The sequence below is a fragment of the Watersipora subatra genome, chromosome 6 (assembly GCF_963576615.1).
Source record: "Watersipora subatra chromosome 6, tzWatSuba1.1, whole genome shotgun sequence".
NCBI classification, from domain to species: domain Eukaryota; kingdom Metazoa; phylum Bryozoa; class Gymnolaemata; order Cheilostomatida; family Watersiporidae; genus Watersipora; species Watersipora subatra.
This window is the reverse complement of record NC_088713.1, coordinates 6,216,023-6,237,473: the sequence shown is the minus strand read 5'-3', so window position 1 is coordinate 6,237,473 and position 21,451 is coordinate 6,216,023. Positions and strand designations below refer to the sequence as shown.

The window sequence follows — 21,451 nt, the reverse complement described above, 5'->3', positions numbered from 1 at the left end:
ATATAGTGCCTTTAATATAGTGCCTTTAATATAGTGCCTTTAATATAGTGCCCTTAATATAGTGCCCTTTAATATAGTGGCCTTAATAGAGTACCCTTTATATAGTGCCTTTAATATAGTGACCTAATATAGTGTCCTTAATATAGTGCCCTCAATATAGTGACCTAATATAGTGCCCTTAATATAGTGCCCTTTATATAGTGCCCTTAATATAGTGCCCTTAATATAGTGCCCTCAATATAGTGACCTAATATAGTGCCCTTAATATAGTGCCCTTAATATTGTGCCCTTAATATAGTGCCCTTAATATAGTGTCCTTTATATAGTGCCCTTAATATAGTGCCCTTAATATAGTGCCCTTAATATAGTGCCCTTAATATAGTGTCCTTAATATAGTGTCCTTAATATAGTGCCCTTAATATAGTGCCGTTAATACAGCGCCCTTAATATAGTGCCCTTAATATAGTGCTCTTAATATAGTACCCTTAATAAAGTGCCCCTAATATAGTGTCCTTAATATATTGTCCTTAATATATTGTCCTTAATATAGTGCTTTTAATATAGTGTCCTTAATATAGTGCCCTTAATATAGTGCCCTTAATATAGAGCCCTTAATATAGTACCCTTAATATAGTACCCTCAATATAGTACCCTCAATATAGTACCCTCAATATAGTGCCCTTAATATAGTGCACCTTAAACAGTGCACTATGTTAAGTGATTAACATGAATGGTTAAGAGGGTCTGAATGTGACTAAAACATTGTCTAGTTTTTTAAACTTGCACATCCTCATCTGGAAATGGGCCCACAACTAGAGTATTCTGAATGTGCACAGCTATCAAGCTGTAACAGCCCTGGCACCCAGGCATATAGTGTATGTGTATGTTGTATTGTACCATCTAAAATGTTACTAGTAGGCAGCAAGTGTGAATGCACAAACTGAGTGAAGCTGCCCTGTAGTGAGAGTTTGATAATTATGGACCAACTATTGCTACACCAAGTGTCAATGTTCAGGTCAAAATTCAAGTTTATTATCACTCTGCAATTAAATGAAAACACAAAGGTTTCATTGTCTCGTTTGCTACCACAGAACTTCCCTGTAGAGCACCGTCAACCAATCAGATTGTCCATTTCATTCTAATGTAAGTGAATTATGTGTGACAGCAGTTTGGATTAAATATAGTTCCTTCTCTTGTTGGCTCAGTTAGACTCTGCGACACATTGACTCAAGGCAGACATCAAACGCTCAAGGCTAAAGCTAATCTGGTAAGTTAGTTTGTGGCCTCTGATGAAGCCTAGATAATGTGTGATAGTAGGATAGGAAGGGGATCTGCTTTTTAGAACCTTTGAGAGCAGATAACCTTGTGCCATATGATAAAACCTAGATAACATGTAATAGTCAGATAGGTAGGTTATCTACTTTCTAAAACTTTTGAGAGCTTGCTAAGCGGTGTGTCTTGTCTCAACTGAAGACAAATGCTAAATATTATTTTTGGTTATCTTTGCTGTATTAATATATTGAAAAAACTTTATTAACTTTTGATAGCTTTTAGTACCTGCAGCATGTCACCAAGACTAATTACAAAAATAGCTAAAAATAAGAATTCTGCGAGTCTTAATAGCAAAAGTTGCAATAATCATAAAAACAGTATACCAGTTATTCTTGTTTGGTTCTGAAATGTCGTTGTATTATTATAATTATAAATTACATAATGCTATTTAATATAGCATTATGTAATTGACATATTACATATTATTTATGTCCAATATGCATATTATTTTACAGTATATTATGTTATTTATATATAACACGAAGATAACACAATACACTGTAAAACCTCAATTTAAACTTCTATAGTGGCATTTTATTAGAGGTGACGCTCAATTACAGGGTCGATCAGTATTTTTGATTGGCTCACCAGATTTTTGAGAAGATTAATTTAACCCTTTTATAACAAAGCGATGGTAATGTCTCCTCTAGTATGTACTCTTCCTTTGGCGGAGCTGCCGTCATCCTCAGCATTTATATTCTGCTATATCGATTAAATGTTAACAACAGAAAATCCGCATTGCGCAGGGTTAGAACTCAGAACCACCAGTTCACCCATTGAACCCATTAAACCACTCACACTATTTTCGATACAGTTGATTAATCATCCACATAGTGATTATATTGGTTAGAATAAGTACAATTCTGCTGTGTGATGTTTAATGTCTCTAAAGCTGGCCTCATGGCTCACAGCACTCACAGCACTCATGGTTCTTATCATAGTAAGTTTAGAAATATACTAGATTAAGTTGTTCAAATTAGCCAATGACAATTACATTATCTGCCACTGTTGATAAGCTGTTTTCTTCCCCATGCAACGCCGGCCATTCAGCTAGTGCGGTTATATAATGCAATATAACGTAATACAGTTTTGTAGACTCATCTGAGCTAGAGCCTCTCTAAGCAATGGGCATCATTCTAACCATCTGTAAAGATACATTCAAAACAGCTGGCGAGGTTCAGAATGGAGCTGCACAGCTAGCTGGATGTTCTCCTTCAGATAGCTTGCTTTGGAAAGTACTAATATGGCTTTGCCTTTTTGGTTTTGGAATTTGGCAAACTATTGAAGAAATAACAGCTCTTAATAACTTTTGTCACAAAACGGAAGATAATGACTATGATTACAATCATAACTTCAAAAATTTGTGGATCGCAGGAGTTTCTTTTGCGCTGCTTGTTAGACTTAGTGAGCTTTCACTCATACTTTCTGCATGTTCTGAGTCAGGTAACGCTGACTTGTCGACTGTTTCTTTTCACACAAACTGGGCTGCTTTTGATCATTTGGTGCAAGTAATCTTTGTTGACTTTTTCATTTCTCTTGCAAAAAACAACTTAGTACAGTCTCCTTCGTTAACGGGTCAGGCTGTCACTGCTATGGTAGTTTGTGCATCTGTACGACTTGGTGCAAACACTCTGATTATACTAGCTAGGTGGTGCGCAAGAGAAGGGCCAACAGCGTCCAGAGTTTGTGCTGACCTGATGCACTTGGCTGTTTGTGCCACAGCTCTATACTATTCAGTTAGGACTATGCAAATAGTAAAAGGAACCTAAGGTGCCAATGAAGATATTTATACTTAAATATATACATTATATATCACTTACAAATCATGTAATCTTTGTTCTGTAACAAGCTTACTATTGCTATTTAGTATTATGAGATTAAATGAATTTGTTTGATGCATTTCATATAGATATTTTCTTTTGAATTATCAGTTTATATTTTTTAAGTAAATTGATATCCATAATTAAATAAATGTTCTATAACTCTGATACCAGTGCATGTGCTTTATCATAAAACATTGTAACCAATAAACAGGCAGAGGTTCATTATAATCTTTGGTAATCGAGAGCAGACAACCCCTCCGAAAACCATTTTAAATTCAAATTATTTCAAAATTTTAGTAATAATAAAAGGAAAAAGACAACACTTTAACCAGAATATATCTATAGAAGTAGCTTCATTTGGTAGTTTGTGCCTTTTGTAAGACAATTGAAGAGCTATCTCCTTTTTTGTATTGTAAAATATTGAATAAGGATCCTGGCTGTTGCCTCTCATCCAGAATATTTGCAAAATGTAGCAGTGCGATATAAGCTACAGTAGATTGTTAGCTGCACAAAGACTAGAAGTAAAGTTGATCAATACATGCTCTGTAAGAAATCCTCTGAAGTTATGAATGCTAACAGATGTCATCTAATTCTTCGAAGTACAAATAACTTTTTAAATATGATAAACATTTGCAGGTTCTAAATAGAGTTGGTATAGAAAAAAGTTGCATATTTACCAGAAGTGAAGCTTTTATTTCAAGCTGAAAGCTTTGCAGTCTCTTTCACTAGTTATTAATTGCATTCTTGTCAATAATAGTAACAGTAATAATACCTCCTTATCAACAATAATATGAACACCACGATAAGGCTGATGTAGATTGTGGTTTTTTATCAGGTTTTCTAATCAATTTGTTCCAATGGTTGAGCTTGTAATATTATTTAGGTATTTATATAATCAATGATTCAGCCTTTAACTTCTTGCCTCTTTGCTTTTCTGGCATTGTTTTTGTACAAGGACTGCTCCATTGCTTTCAAGAGAAGACAACTCAATCATTTTATTCAGATTACTCAGCAACTTTAGCTATAAAATGGAGTGTAAATGAAAATTACAAGTGTGTTTGTTCACTTTTTCAAAAGTGTATCTTAGTAAACATATGTCTCTCAGGATTAACAATAAAATACTATTATAAAAGGTGAGACAATGTGTTGCGGATGAGCACTTCCTGTTGAACATTATATGTGCCTTTGCATACAGTTAGTAGTGATTTATCACTGCCAGCAGATTGGGCATAGGTAGCGATGAAGCAAAAATGCTAACAGGTGTTCTAGAAAAGTCTAGAATGTTCTAGGAAGGTCAGAATGAAGACTAGTTGCAACAATTCTATTAGTGCTTACATTTTTAGATGCTATTGATTTCCTCTTTCAGCAATCAACATACACTAGCTGACAGAGCGCGTTGGAACTTGAGTGACCTTCTGAACATTTTTCTTGCTACCTTTTCTATTGTTGTAAATTTTATCCTAATATTTGCTTTGATCTTTTTTAAATCCGCTTGCATTCTCTTTTGTGGACACAATTTATTGCTTTTATCAATCCTATGAGCAGCTGATTAATCATCAATAGAAACAATGTTGTGAGACAGTAAGAGTTGTCTTTCCATTATCCCCTTTTTGTAAAGCATGAGAAGATAACTCCAACACTATAAACGCGTTGCCAGTTTTATTTCTACATACTTTCAATCATTCTGGTGCAGCTCTTGATCAAAACTAGCCTATTGAGCAAAGCTAACTCCAAGTTTGTAGCAAAACTATAGCCCCAGCAGCTAAAGTACAGCTTTTCCACCTGTTCAACAACTTACACTTTAGCGGCTCCTCAACTAGAGCAATTACAGTTCACCCTCGAGATACGATGTTAATTCGTTCCAGGGTTGGCATCATATGGTGAAAAATTCGTATATTGGGATATAGAGACCATTGTAATTATACAATGCAAACATTCCTGGGTAAAAATCGTCAAATTCTTTTTATAAAAATGTGTACATATCGACGATTAGCAACAAAATAGTATGTTAATTTTAGTAATTATAGTTACCTACAATAACTGTATTGTATTTAGTGTATTTTAATGGTTATGATCTGCAATAAAATGCAAAATTATAAGGTGTTTACCAAATGCAGTATGTACGATAAGGAGTTCTTACCTTCAAAAGGTACGCATAACATAAACTTTGAAATCACTTCAAATAAGTATAGCTTGCTAAACCTACACTTAAAACTAAGTTTTAGTATGTATTTTGAACTATTTTACTGAATTTCAACTTTTTATATTACAAAATTTTATCCTTCAGCAGTTCCTATCTTCACTTTCACTATAAAATTTAGCGCGTCTGGTTGAAACCTTATTCAACCTAAATCAATTAGGCCGAGCGATATAGTTATAGAAATCAGCCTCTTGCACACTTGACCATTTAATGGCTACCGAAAAGAAAAATAAAATTTTATTTGCTATACAGGGTGTACATACCTTTGAAGTAACGTGGCTTCAACAGGAGCATGTAGCGAGTAAAGCAGAGAGGAGGCAAAAGCGTATCAATGCTAATTTTGTTGCTGTACACTTGAAAATAAATTTAATAAGTAATGAATTGGAATTTTTTTCCCAGGCTAAAAGAAGTTGCCCATTCCTGTCCAATTTTTCTACTGGCTTAAAAGAAAAGGTTGATGGTGCAATGCAAAAAATTGCTAGCAAGCTAACGCTTGTAAAAGGATCCAGAGAAGGTGGTACAGTAGTTTGTCTTGTATGAAATGTGTACAAGAATCAATGTAACCAAACGTAAAAAGTTTGAACTTATTTATACCCTAGAGGACAGGGCTTTAGCAGCTTTTAGAAAGTAATGTAGATGCATCGACTATCTTGAGTAGCTAGTTATATATGAGTTACATACATACGATGAATTGTATTTACGTAGTAGAGAACAGGCTGGACTGCAAAGACATGGTTGAACAAGAAAATAACACATAAAATCAAAATGAAATAAATAAAACATAAAATGAAATGAATAAAACATGCCACAAAAATATAAATAATGATATACATTCCACACGCATTAGTTTTATGTACCATTCCACATCAGCAAATTAAACACTTGAAATATTTCTGCCAATGTAGGTTTTTCTGTGTCTTCTAGTTCCTCGGCCCTCGCCCATACTAAAGGGTTGCTCCTCTTTAATGCTGATCGCGTGCATGGCCTTCCAACAGTTTCAAATCGTCAGTTGTAAGCTCCTCCTTGTGCTTGCTTTAATAATAACTGCAAATTCTGATTAGTTACGACCATATTCCTTGACATTATTAACAATACCGGCGCTTTCTTCTTATTTATTTATGACTTCCAACTTTGTTGACATGGAAATAATTTTTTCTTCATTTTGTAATGTTTGTATCGGTCTCAGATTCCATAGCTAACAAATTAAATTTAGATACTTGTAGTTATATACGTATGCTGACTAAAAGTTTATAGTAAAAGAGAGTATAACGCAGAAAATGAATATTTGCTCTCGCTTTTGTATTTTACACGAAATTTCCACGCGAAATGCTGTCCTGAAAGAAGTCGGTCATCGTATCTCTTCTAAACGTTCTGAAAATGTTTTCGGCAAACTGTATTTCGGTGTCTTTATTATTACGACGTGCGTTATGAGCACACCGACCGCCAAATTTTAACTCGGGCGAAACTTTTTTCAAAATCGTATCGTGAAATAAAATTTGTATAGCGAGGTGAAGATTTCACAATGTTCAACTTCGTAAGGTGAAAAAATCGTATATCAGGGTAATCGTTTTCCCGAGGGTGCACTGTATAAGTTCAGTTTTGGCTGACCTATGAAACTAGTTCTGTGGTTTTAGCTATAAACTGGGTGACAACAGTAAGAATGGTAGAAGGGACAGTATACCCTTCGTAGATTGCTTTGATAATATATTATTTTATGGCTATACTTATTGATTGCTACTGTAAATACCTCAACATCCTAACTTTTACCAACTTAGTGTTTTTTTGGTAGCGCATAGCTAAATTTTTAAATAATGGAATTTTGTAGAATATACTGCTCAAATTTTTATATGCTACAAAATGCAGTAAAAATATTTACATATTTAAATTGTAGCTAGCAAACATTTGATATGCTGCTTTAAAAAGGGCATTAACTCATTCAGAATATTTATTACATTTGCCGCTAGCACAACATTCAAACTTTAAAGAAGCATAAAAAAAAACTTTGATAATTATATTTTTTCGCACTTTTGACTTAGAATGTAAAAATCTGTAGGATGCATTAGCTGCTTAAAAATCAAAAAATTTATAATTAACATGAAAAGTTTTTAATAATATACTATGGATTTAGTAAGATATGATGATTGTAACAGTACATTAGTTGACATAAACAAAGGAAGTTACAATATTACCAGAATCAGAACATACAAAAAAGGGGTCAAGTAACTGCGATAAATAGAAGTAACTCAATCATCAACCCTTATTAACACTTATAAGACTTGCATATAAAACATAACTTGCAGAGTGGAATAAAATCAGTTGACACAATATTTGTTTTTAACTTGACCTACTAACTGAACTAACTCAACTAAACTTTAAATTAAGGTTACTTTAATAAGCACTACAAAAATACATTTGACAAAACCGGGATATAACAAAAACAAAATCCTTTAAATAACATAAATTTTCAACTTTCAGCATTATTTGTAGCTGACTACCATGGTAAAATTGGTCATGTATAACTGAGTAAGAATTTTTTTAGTTTTTGAAGCAAAAATAAAAATACCAGTTGTTCCACTGTATCCCAATGTTCTTAGAAAGCAGCCTCAATATTTCTTTATCAGGCTCAGCTAACAGATCTGTGGGGAATTCTTGGCGCTGCAGGAAAAACTTGCTACACAAGAGTTACATTCTATGCTGTTAAAGAAGGCAAACACTATAGTAGAGCAGGAACATAAACTTATCTTTCAGCCTTTTCCTTCGGAGGGTGGGCTACTCAAACTAAGATGTTTTATAGTCAGAAATTTATGCTGAATTCAATTATAATGTTTCTACACCTATGTGTTTGCACATTTCTGAGCTAGAGAGCATTTTCGAAATGGGAGGGGGCAACTCCAAGTTTGGTTGGAAAACCTTACATATCAGACAAAGAAAACTATTTTATAATCTCAAAAATTAATAAATGCTTTTATTTGAGATTAGGTGAGTCAATTCTCAGCATTCCTTAACCCATGCCAAGGATGCAGCAAGACCGCTTGTTTCACTGTCTTGATTAGTCTGTGAATGAAACCCTAGTCAGAGTGACTAAACTTCAATATGAGACAGCCAAACAGTATTCAAACAGATGGTTGATATTGGAAGGAGAGAGCATTCAATGTGAAATTGCTCAAAAAGTTCTAATCATTGAGAACTTCAATGAAATTTCAGACTTCTTGTCATTATGCCTGTTATAAAAAGTATTGTAACAAACTCGTTATGGAAAGGGCTGAGAAAAGACATGAGAAGAGACAGAAAGAATGTGATACAGCAGGAGAGGTGAGATCAGATATTTATAGCTTTAAAAATTCATGATGATTACTCCATGATGATGGTACTTTGGTGGGAGAAAAAGAAAACATTTTCATTTTTGTCTGCACATTTTGTGAGCAGCAAAACTAACTCTTTGCAGTTTACATGACTTGTTATAGTCTACAATTTGGAAATAAATTTACAGATCAATTACATGTATGATCCTTCCTTGGTTTTTTGCATATGACCACACAAACTACGCTAGATATTGCATGCTGTACTATGCAGAGATGAGTAATCTGAAAGTATGGCGTAGCAAGGTGTATGAGGCTCTTATGAAAAAGGGGTATTTTACTTATCAATCATGACATCACTGTCCATTCAGCTCTATCGCTTGTGATCAATCTATTGAGCAAACAGTTAAAAGAGACTCAAAGTCTCACGGTAGAATCATAGGGTTTAACAGAAATCATCGGCCTCTCAATGCTGGACTCTATCTCACCCAGAACGAACAGCTGTACATACAGACATGAAGAAGATGCTAGTGCCTGGTGATTCGGATGCAGCAAGTTATGAGATGCGTGAAAAAGCATGGAAGGCTGATGAGGAAATGAAGGAAGTCATGAAAGACTCATAACAGCAAAAATAAATCAATTTGCGTTTCAAACCACCAAGCTAGTACATATTACCAGTGGTGCAAAAGTCCCCATCGAAGTGAAGCAGGATCTTGAAATGGCAAATGTGATAGGAGAGAAACAGCTTTCAGAATTTGTCCAGAGGAGGTTAAGCACCCAAGAGATTGATTTCAATGCATCCATCAAGTCAAACAAGCTCAAAACCTTCCCCACATTACCATCAGCTAAGAAAAAATCAAAAGAAAAAGTCCTAGCGTGTTCGCACAGACTGTTTGAGAATTTGTTAGTGATCAGCCAACGGCGTAACTTGGATTTGAGAAAAGTGTTATCATTCTCTCTTGGCAACATCAGCTGGTCCCTGGCTAACTCTGATGGCTCTATATTGAAGACTGCCAAGTCGGCTCTGATGGCTGCTGTTGAGGAAGATGCTGATGATCAACCATCAATCTATGTTAACCAGGATCAGCTACCAGTCTTTGACGCTGTTGTGGTTAATGCTACGGCCGAAATTCAGACCCTGAAAGCTCCTCCAACTTTTGGCATGGTTGCAAGTCAGCTTTTGCAACGGATAGTTAGTATTGCAAACGTATAACACACATGTCGTGTGGATTTTGTTTGTGACACATACCCTGATATCAGCATTAAAGGAGGTGAGAGAAGTCGTGGAAGTGTGGAAGGAAGGCAGAAGGTTGCTGTGTTCAGTCCGAACTTCTGAATTTTCAGCAGATGGCTCAAACAAGACAGCTTTAGTGAAATTTTTAAAGGATACATGGAGGAAGTCAACTGTGAAGCAGAAACTAGATCTTGAAACAGCTTTTTCTCAAGAATGCCACATGATCAGCTATGACCTTGATGGATCAATCGCTGTAAACCAAATAGATAGTTTGACACCAGACCACGAGGAAGCAGATACGCGCATGTTATCACATATCGTAAAGATAATGGAAGACAAACCCAGCTCAAAAGTTCTAGTCAAGTGCCAGGACACAGATGTTTTCCTAAGCTGTCTATCTCTAGTGAATGAGCTGCCATCACAAAAACCCATTTACTGCTGTGGTAAGAAGCAGTTGAGATATGTAAACAGGCTGTCTGTCTACTGTCCTCACATCCAAACGATGCAAAGCACTGCTCGGGCTCAATGCTCTAAGTGGATATGACAGTGTAAGCGCATTCTATTCCAACGGGAAGATAACTTTCTTCAAGCTGCTAAAGAACAACCTTGAATTCTGTAACACACTGAAATCATTGGGAACAGATTTTGAAGTTGATGGTGCAATAAGATAATCTATTGAGACATTCATATGCAGATTATATGGTGAAGAGACAAATTCCATCAATGAAGCAAGGTATAAGATCTTCTGCTCACCGTCTCGCACATCACAACCAAACCTACCACCCACACTAGATGAGTTAATTATCCATATATCTAAGGCTGCCTATCAGGACGCGATATGGAGAAGAGCCAAGCAAATCATCATCAATGTCCCATCCCCCAGCAACATGGATGGTTTATGGAAGATGGAGAGCTTAAAGCTAGATGGATAACACAACAACCAGCACCTCCTGATGTGCTCATGGACATGTTTTGTCGATGCAAAACTGGGTGCCAGTCTCGTCGCTGTCAGTGCTACAATACAGATTTCAAGTGTACGGACATGTGCAGAAGCAGCTGCTGTAGCAATAGAAATAAAGAGGATGGAGATGAAAGTAGTGATGCAGAAGACTCAGATGACTGTGAATTAGAAGGTTAGTATTTGAGTGGTATTGTAACCAAAGGTGCGCTTCATGTTTGATTAGAATACATATGTGTCACACCGTATAAAAGACTGACTAATTGCGATTTCACTTGCATAATAAAGTAAACGGTTCAACATAATAAGCATTAATGATGAATATATGTATACTAAAATGTTATATATACATGGTCTGAGTCTTTAAAAATACTTTTCATTTTGTTTTGCAGATCTGTAATGATATATGAGTTGCGGAATAACAAGGACAAACTGTAAAGCTGCCACAATATCAACCAAACTGAGAACACATAATATTATATATTACAATTCTAATATTATAATATTTGAAGAAGAAATATTTTAATGTTATCAGAATTGATTCCAACTTAGGTTATTGATAACTATTTAGTATTTATATGCCATTTTCATTATTACATTGCGGGTAGAAGCACATGAAACATTACAGATATTTATTTAATTTAAATAATATATTAATTAAATTGCTCAAAAAGGAACAATCTGAGAAGTGTAGAAACCAGATATTTGAAATCAGCTCAAAATTCTGATCTAGATGCCACTCTTATCACATAGCCCACCTCCAAAAGGAATAAATCACTTTTTTTGACAGCTTTTTGATGCCCTCCTGCTCTACTACTAGTCTGTGGTGGGAACTAAACTACTGACTTGGCACTTGACAGCTCCATAAGTCTCCAATGCTTCTGACATCCCAGAGTATGCACTGTCTTGTCACTTTGTAGTCCAGAGCACTAACCATTTAATCACTGTATTATTAAGGCAAATATTTTTTAAAATTTGATTATAGACATGTACAAAGCCTATTTTCAAATGTTTATATTTGGAATATTCAATAATTGCAATGAAATATTTTTGTTAAGTTTATCAAAATTTGCAAGCTGGGCATTCATTCTTTTAGTTTTTAAGATGAGCAGTCACACAATGAGTGGCAGTGGTTAGTACATTGTTTGGTCTTGTTTTTGTTCCTACTAGATAATAAAATATATATTGAATATTTTCAAAAACGTTTTGTCATATCTACGTAACTTAGTAGGATAAATTTATTTAAAAATGGACTTGTGTTGACGAGGTAAACAGGTGTCACTTTGGTTGTTGACGAGGTAAACAGGTGTCACTTTGGGTTTTTACTCTACACATGTGAGGCAATTTAATTATATAGCATTGTTCATGAAAATGTATGAGTGCTATTGATTGGTGCATTAAAGATAAACTTAAACACAATTCTAGTAGATTTTATCAGAAAGTATGTGGATCTTTTTATGATTTGAGTTTGTTTTTGATCTTGTGATGTTTGAGGTGATCTGATTGTCAATATGTTTTAAAATTAAAATCATCCAAAATTTTGTGCAGTTAAAACCATAGAACATCAGTTAAAACACTCAGAACAGAGTATGTTCCAAAATGCGTCACAGGTTTCCCGGTTGTCTGTCTCTCACTATTGATATCAGTTATTGTGTTTAAGTTGTCGCGTTATGTGTCTCTATTTCATGTCTTTTAACAACTATGGACATCATAATCGCACTTTTGATTGATATGAGGGTTTTAACAGCTTCAAAATTTTTCAACGTTTATGTTTAAACATATTGGCAGTCAGATTACCTCTAGCATCAAAGCATAAAAAATGATGGCATATTATAAAAAATACAGATAATTTCTGATACGATAAACTAAACTTTTGTATAAGCTCATCTTTATCTCTGAAGAGAATAGAGTCTGAATCAAATATTATCATCATATAATGATGACTTTAGTCACATAGGTTCTGGCTCATCACTGCTCTTGTGAAATTCATTCATAAATATGTCAATGGTCAATAAGTATATCAATATGTCATATATATTGTCATATATCAATAGTCAATGTTGTTTAAAATTACCAACACCTTCAGAGAAAAAAACAAAACAAAAAATACCAAAATAAGTTAAATGAATTGAAAGAAAAAGTTTGTTTTTATTTTTGCATAACGCTGTTCAATAAGGTAAATTGGCAAGATGTTGGTGTCTGGTATGAGGTGTAGCAATTTTTTGCAAAAGAAGGAATGTAATAGAAGGTAACAGTTTGGAAATGAAATTTGAATATTTTAAACCGCAAATATCTAAAGGCACATTTATCTCTTTAGCATTAGGTGGATAATTATAGACACTGGCCATAATATCAGATAACATAACTGTAAAAAATAATTTCTCAATACATTTTAATTTTTTTTTCAGTTTATGATACAAAAAAAACAGCTTGCAGTAGCGCAAAACAAAATGAATTATATATGATTCTGGTAAAACAGTGAAACATTTTTCATTTGTCTTGTAACTAACTCATGATTTGCTTGTAATTGAAAACTTTTACTGTAATATTTTTAGACACTTGTAGCAAAAAAACATCTTGTTGCTTTCAATACAATGTACGTAGTAGTGCACAAAATTATTGTAACTTTTGTTCAATATTGATTAAAAGATCTTCTCACCTCACTTTGACTCTATGTGCATAAATCTATACATAATTTTAAAGCTTAAAGTGTACTCATTTCATATAATTGATTTAGATGAATGTCCGGCATTGCCCGAGTAATAAAAGTCTTTGATATAGTGCCCTTAACATACCGAAAATGCAGAAACACCCTTAATACTCTTAACATGCAGAAAATTTATTTGTATTTAACATATAATAACAATTACTATTTTAACTTTCAAACTTCATATCACGAGGAAAGTGTTTTGTGCAGTTTAAATAAATTAAAAATAAAAAAAGCTGTCAAGGTTTTAAAACTCCGCCAAACACTGTAACTTTCAAACTTCATTTCACGGTAAAAATTTTTTGTGTTGGTCCAATTAATTAAGAAACACAATTAACTACAAAAGTGTTTAAATGTGAATGTGAAATATTAGCAAGTAATAGCTACTGTAAATTAAATCTTTTTTGCTATAATTTCAATAAAAGATGATTTGGCATTGATACAATTAATACAGACTGAAAAAACAAAATGAAAATCCTGAATAAACTAAATTAATATTAAAAATTTGTGCATAGAAGTGTGTGTGTGTGTGCGTGCGTGCGTGTGTGGTGGTGGTGGTGGTGGTGGTGGGGTGTGTGTGTGGTGTGGTGTGTGTGTGTGTATGACAAAGGTTTTTGTTCCAGCAGAAGCTATCCATAAAAAATTTGAATACGACGATACTGGTACCTCTCATTACTGGTACAGATGTAAAAATGAAATATCGGACTGTCTTTGTTTGACCAGAAAAAGAGAGAATGTAGAGCCTATTTCTACTCGAGATAATACAATTGTACTCATGAAAAGTAATGACCTTTACCGATTTACGTTCACGATGGACGTTCACGAAAACACGAAAAATCATTGTGTTTCATAGAGGTAGTAGAGTTCCTAGAGTTTCAGCTAATACGTCATTTAGCATGTGAAATTGGAAAAAAAGTTTCACGTTGTGTTATAAGAGCAGTAGAATAGATATGATGGCTGTTTGGCTATGGATAAGTAGATTGGTGGCTAAGTTCATCATTCGAGTCTTGTGGCTCGAATCTTGTGGGTTGAATCTTGCGGTTGTGGTATTCGTGGGCTCAACTCCACGAGAGCGCCAGCTTTAAATTCTTAATTTTTAATAGCGATAGCTGGACATACCAACAGGCATACCGAAGGGCATACCGAAGGGCATACCGAAGGGCATACCGAAGGGCATACCGAAGGGCATACCGAAGGGCATACTGAAGTGAGTATGAAAAAGCGTAACAAAGGGCGTACAAAAAGGTGTACCAAAGAGCGTACCGAAGGGCGTACTGAAGTGCATACTCAAAGGACATGCCGAAGGGTGTACCGAAGGGCTAAATAATTACTATATTTTTATATATAATTTTCTATTAAAAGTGGTATTTATTAAAGTTTCAAAGTTTAAAGATGTGTTTGTTACCACAAGCCTGTCAGCTTGTCAACATAGATTTGTGAGTCCAATCTAAACACTTAGGACGTGTTTGTTTTCGTGTTTTTTTTTTAAAAGTTTTCTCTTTTTATGAAAAGATCTTTATTGTGTAGTCAATCATGAAAAAATTGAGGAAAGAAACTCGTGAATATGCAAATTCATCATTAATGAATCATTATTGACAATGTTCTCAATATCGTAGTCCTGCATCTATTGCACAGTTTTCTGCAACAGTTGTTTATGTTAGATCAATCAATTTAAATGGTGCCAATGTGTAGTGTATCAAATATTATTTTTGAATTGTTATAATGTCTTTGCCTCTTAAAAATTCTAAACATTTTTGAAATGCTAAGATAAAACTGGAGAACATTTTTTGATGATCTCATCAAATTAGCTCCTCTAGATGTGTCAAGTATGAGTTTGCCGTGTTCTACCAGAATTTACTTTCTGGTATGATTATACCTTCACATAATATTTTAAATTATTAATGTAGTCAGCACTTCACTGGTTTTGTTGGTTGTCAGTATTATTTGTATGTGTTACTACTTAAATTTGGTTATAGGCTGACAGGATGGAAAAAAAACTTGGTTATTAGTTTTCAAGCCTGGTAATATGTTGTATTAAAATGTTTAATTGAAAATATGTATTTAACAAAAGCTAGAAATAATTATCCTAATATTATAAAGATTCTCACAGACGTCAGAACCCAAGGTCAAAACGCTCAGGCCAAAAAAACATGCCCAGACTTGCCCAAAATGATGTAACAAGTAATAAAACCTGTCTCTATTTCTCATATTCACATCAGCGAATGCGATAACAGTCTAGTCTTACATGGCTCTATTGACATATATTTCATTTTATATTTTTGGTCATGTTGACTAAAGTAAAATTCTAGCCACAGATACATTATTATGATTGTTTCAATCGCCTCAAATAAGGGAAAACTTCATCTAAGTTCTGCGTAAAACTTTGTGTACCGACTACCGATTATACCGGTCTATGGTGATTAGGTCATTGAGTTAGCTTATTTTATCATGGCCTTTGTATTAGCTAAGTTTTCAGTTGCTACCAGACCTCATTATCAGTATCAATTTGTAGAAAAGATTTACTGGTCACATTTGATTAGTTAGTTCAAGTACTAAACAAATGGTTTTATGAGTTGACCATAATAGTGAACGCAAAACAATGTTCATTTTGTTGAAATCATAGATATATAAACCTAGATTGACCAATAATAGCTATTCCCATCGGTTGCCTTGTCAGACTTGAATAGCACGACGTAACGTCATTGTATTGTACCTCATGCTTGACTGCGCTGTTGTTAACAATGGAGCTCATCAGGAGAAGGTGACAAAATCTCATTTATTTTCACATAAAAACTTTCTTGGATAAATAATCCAGTAAACTAAAGCAGTTCTGTGATAATATCTGATAGCCACCATAGATTAAAACTAAAAAAGCTATGAATTGTTGCACACAAATCGTGAGCCATCAGGGCTTTATTTGCCACCCTCTCCTATCTCCATTCTCTCTTTTATCTTTCTCCAAAGAAGAGGTAAGAAGGGGAATAGAGAAAAGAGAGAAAGGAGAGGGAGGGGGGGACAAAGAGCCCACCCACTCAAAAAGCCAGACCCTGGCTAGGTAAATAGACTAATATCTTGCTGAACTAAACATGACTAAATATGATGAGTATGCAAGTATGTCTTAAGTCAAAAATGAGAAACAACGATTATTTTACAGCTGGCTATGTAGCTGGCTAAGTCACCAAAGCTGAAGTGTAATGATTGTTTCACTAGCATCGTGGATGTTACGAACTATGGTGTAAACCAAGCAATGAATTCCCTAATCACAGTTAAGAATCGTGGTGGTTTGACTTTGTCTTCGCCTGTGGTGATTGAGGTTTGCAACCAGTGAGAAAGCGAAAAGAGTGTTGCTTAGTAGTGCTGGATTGGTGAAAAACTTTTCCAGGCTAGCACTAATTGCCACCACGAAGAAGTTGCTGAGATTCAACATCATGCTATTGTTTAAGTGTAATCATCAAGCTAGTAGCCTAGCTCGTGAGATAGCAAAGAGATATATTTCGATTAGGGCGCATTATGAAGCTAAGAATAGAGCTGGCACGGGTAGCTCGTCTGGTCTTGACCCACTAGGTCAGAGGTGCCCGGGTCGGGCCACCTGACCCTCGGGTTTTCCTATACAAAGACACAGGTAGGACTATGGCTAAAGAACAGCGGTTGTATATCGCTTTTTAAGTGCGATTGAAATTGAGTCGCATATAGTCCTAGAGCGGAAGAACCAGGCGAAATAAAACAAGGTGAGTCAAGACTATATTTTTACGTCTGCGACAATAGTCTTTGAACTATAGGTTTCACAACGTTTTTTGGCAAAAAATAATCAACATGTCGGTGGTCTGGGAGTTCATGAAGAAGCCAGTCACAAAAGAAAAATACCAAGTTATTTGTACAATAGGCAAAAGCAAGTTAAAGTTTAACTTGCAACAAAATTCACATTACAGTTATTTGGTATCAAAAGATTTACCATGTCTTACTCTGTTGTGTTGTAGGTGTGAAATATATGGGATTGTGATTACAAGCTCTTAAAAGCTAAAAAACGAACAGTTAATCGCCGCCACACGAGATCTCCGTAGTTTGGATTCGCTTACCAAAACGGCTCAAATGAGCTGTAGTTGTTACAGGATGGTTTCTGTTTACACTTTCATGCAACCTCATTCGTCGAATTATTTTCACAAATATACTTCACACATTCAATAAAACCATGTCTATTGTTCTTACGCGTCTTTTTTATCATCATTGTAATGCTGTCACTTTTAGCACTGACATATTTTAACTTAGCGTAAAAAAAACGTTAAACTTTTTAACCTTAGCTCGAAGGAGCACATATCATTGTTTAATAATTATGACGAGCCTGTTGGTCACCTGTGATGATCGAAAAGTGCTGCAAAAATTATTTTTGAAGTATTGGGTCACGTGATCAGATTACGACTTGACGATTGAATAATGCCAAAACGGAACTGTAAAGTAGCGAGCATCTATATTTGATACCGGGTATTCGGTAAAACCCGAAGTGTTTGTGATAAACTAGTGCTACGATAAGTTTTATATGGAGCTTTTTATTGGTTTTTCAATTCACGTGAGAACATCACGTGACATGACGATAACATAATTGTAATGACTACGTCAGATAAATAAACAGATTCCAATCTATGACGGCTTTTCATTTTTGAGCTTTTAAGAGCTTGTAATCACATTTTCACGTATTTGGCACCTACAACACAACAGAGTAAGACATGGTGAATCTTTTGATACCAAATAACTGTAATGTGAATTTTGTTGCAAGTCAACCTTTAAGCTACAAAGAAGGGTCCACCTCAATACTATTGAGGCATTTACAACGAGGGCATCCTGAGGAACTTAAAAGCGCGTCTAAGAACCTTCAATCTAGTGTTGTGAAATTACATTTTGGCGAGTCCAATGATACTAATTTTTATAGCTTATGTTCCTAGAATTATTTTTTTTGTATTGTGTGATTTTTCTTTTGTGATCAGATGGCTAGCTTTACTTTTAAATGAGATAGCTTTTTGTTTTGCGTTTAACTCACTCTCTTTTTGATGATCATTCAGTCAATTTGGACGTGTTTTAAGAAGAGTGTGTTAGAGGTAAATAGAATTCCATCGGAATTGTTAATTTTCCTTGTCGTATTTGTAATTGTAATTGTAAAGTGTATTGTATTGTATCGTTGTATTGTATGTTTTGAATCTGGGTTGATTCTACAACTTGTTGTACAACCCAGATAGTATTCATTTGTAATAAAGTAAATACTCACTAGACAAAGGACCCGTGTTTTTGATTTGGAATGATATTTATTTGAGATATATAACCAATTCCATTTCATTGGGGGCTTGTCCGGGATATTTAAATTTAGAGTTGGGATTTAAGATTCTTAACTTTGAGTTTATTTGTCTAGTGAATTTGTCAGTCTGTGTTAGCAGTAGCTAATTGCAATTATGTCAAACCATGATGACTCTGTTGAGGCTGGGTATATTGATGGAGATGACATATTTTATGACAGTAGGGAAGACACTTTCCAATCTACCACTGTAGGTTTACCTACTATACCTTCATTTATTCCACAGAGAACTATTCCTCCTACACCTAGGCCTAGATCTACCGTAGTAGTTGGGTCATCTTATCCTTCTGTCACCCCCAGAGAAACGTTATCTGCTGAGACTGTGATAGATGATGCCTATAATAGGTGCTTTCCCAGCTCAGAGCCACAGATAGGCCTAAACATTTCTCCGGTGCCCACTGCTAGGTCAAAATTAGTGAGGATAAATCAATATCCTGATTCTTTAGGGAAGAGATTGAGTAGGCCTAACCAAACTGTAAATAAGTTTGAAACGACTCCTTGTGTTTCCGACGCCTACGCAAGTACAGGGCTGCCTGTGTTACATAAACCCAGTGCTGCTGAGTCGGCTCCAAAGCCGTTGCATTCTTCAACCTCAGCTCAAATTAATAGTAATACCGAAGATATGTTGCGGACTTTGGTCAACGAGTTCACCCACGCTATAGAGGAAAGGTCAACTTCAAATGTAGTCAAATCAACATTGAAAACCCCTCGCTTTGATGGTACAGGAGATGTACATCTGTTTATACAACAGTATAATGATGTATGCGCATTGAGTGGTTGGGAGGAAAGGGTGGCTTTAGCACAGCTGAGAGGTGCTCTCGATAAAGGAGCAAAAGAAGCCGGCAGAGCTGATAGTGTTAAAGAGGTGTTTCGACGGTTGTTATACATGTTTGGTCTTTTACCAGAGGAAGCACGTGAGAAACTTCATCAAACCCGACGTGAGCCTGGTGAAAGCTATATGAACTTGGGAAACCGGGTAGGAAGACTGGCTCGTCTTAGTTATGGGGGTCTTGCTTCAGAGGTGGAAAGTACTCTTGCTGTGGAAGCGTTTGATCGAGCGCTAGACGACCCAGCATTAAGGCAATATATATCCCTAGCCAAAGTCAATACATTGGATGGAGCTGTTAAAGCTGCAGAGCGCTATGTAATGCTTGCACAAGTACCTCCTAAACCTGCTCCACGACTGGAGCGAAGTGCTAGAGTGGCTGTAGTGGACTCCACACCTGACGAAACTTCAAGATTCAAAGCCGGTTGCCCGAAACCCGACAAATTTGAAACACTGTTAGCTTCATTCTCCCAGAAGTTGGATGCACAGACTAAGCAAATTGAGGAACAGTCACGTCGTCTTGCTCTCTACGAGCAAGGTAACCGACGTCAGACTGACAATTTGTTGAGGCCTAATTCTTCTTCAAATCGTGTTAATGCAGAAAAGAATAGTCGGGCCTGTTACCAGTGTGGCAGTACATCGCATTTTAAGCGAGAGTGTCCACAATTAACCAGTGCTAAATCTAAAAATTCTAGCAATTCGGAAAACTAAGTAGGTCTGCACAGAACACTGCGGAGGCTGGTGGTAGACCGGAATCATATTTCCGCATAAACAGTGGTGGGGAGGAAACAGTAGTTAACATTGATAGCCGAGACGTGGTAAAAGAGCCAGTTGAGGTGCCTGATCACCTACTCACCAACAGGTTACCTGCGTCAACGTACGGTTCTTCAGTTACGACTACTTCGAACCAAACCACTGCTTGCACAATATTGGAAAACTTTTCCGTGAACATGGCATCATGCACACCTGCGTTATATTTGCCTGGAAGAGTTGGGCGTATAGCAGTTCGCTATCTATTGGATAGCGGATGTACCCTCAACATTCTCTCCAAAAGAATATTTAATAAACTTCCTCAGGTTACTAAGAAGAGTATGAAGCCTTTTCATTGCAATACTGGAACCTTGGCAGATGGGTCAGGGTTGCCAATTGAGGGTCAGGTAGAGTTGGATAGTAGACTTAGATCAGAAATGATCAATGTGTCTTGGGTAGTAGCCAACATTGAACCTGACGCCATTTTAGGTATGCCTTTTCTGCTAGGTAATAATTGTCAACTTTTCTGTAGTAATTTCACATTAGTAATGAATGGTAAAACTCTACGATGTTCTGACCGCCATGGAGTGGACTACACTAGCTCTGTGCAGGTAGTGTCTGACGTAGATGTTCCTCCGCAATCTGAAAAACTGTTGGATTGCCAATTATCAAGAGTTATCAATTCTTCTGTTGGAATGGTAGAAATGAGTAGAGCGACAGTTTCCAGAGGTTTAGCTTTGGCTTCTTGTGTTGTAGCATGCACCAAGGGAGATAGGTTTGTGGTCAGATGTTTGAATCCACAAAATAAGACGGTATTCATTCCGTCTGGGTCAATTATTGGGCAATGTTTTAGTGTGGAAAGTGACCAGCTTGTCGAAACGCCAGTCGAGTGTGACACAGGTCAGAATTCAAAGCAAGGGGAATTGCTATCTGATAAACCTGTACCAGAACACTTGGAAAATTTATACAGAGAAGCCAGTA

General features: G+C 35.7%; 1 long non-coding RNA gene across 1 annotated transcript; it reads left to right on the top strand.

The window, feature by feature from the left end:
* The first annotated feature begins 1,210 nt into the window (after window positions 1-1,210).
* Window positions 1,211-3,320, top strand: LOC137398726 (uncharacterized). The gene is made up of 2 exons (XR_010979007.1): window positions 1,211-1,267; window positions 2,428-3,320. It is a non-coding gene; the product is annotated as an uncharacterized lncRNA (long non-coding RNA).
* The last annotated feature ends 18,131 nt before the right edge of the window (window positions 3,321-21,451 follow it).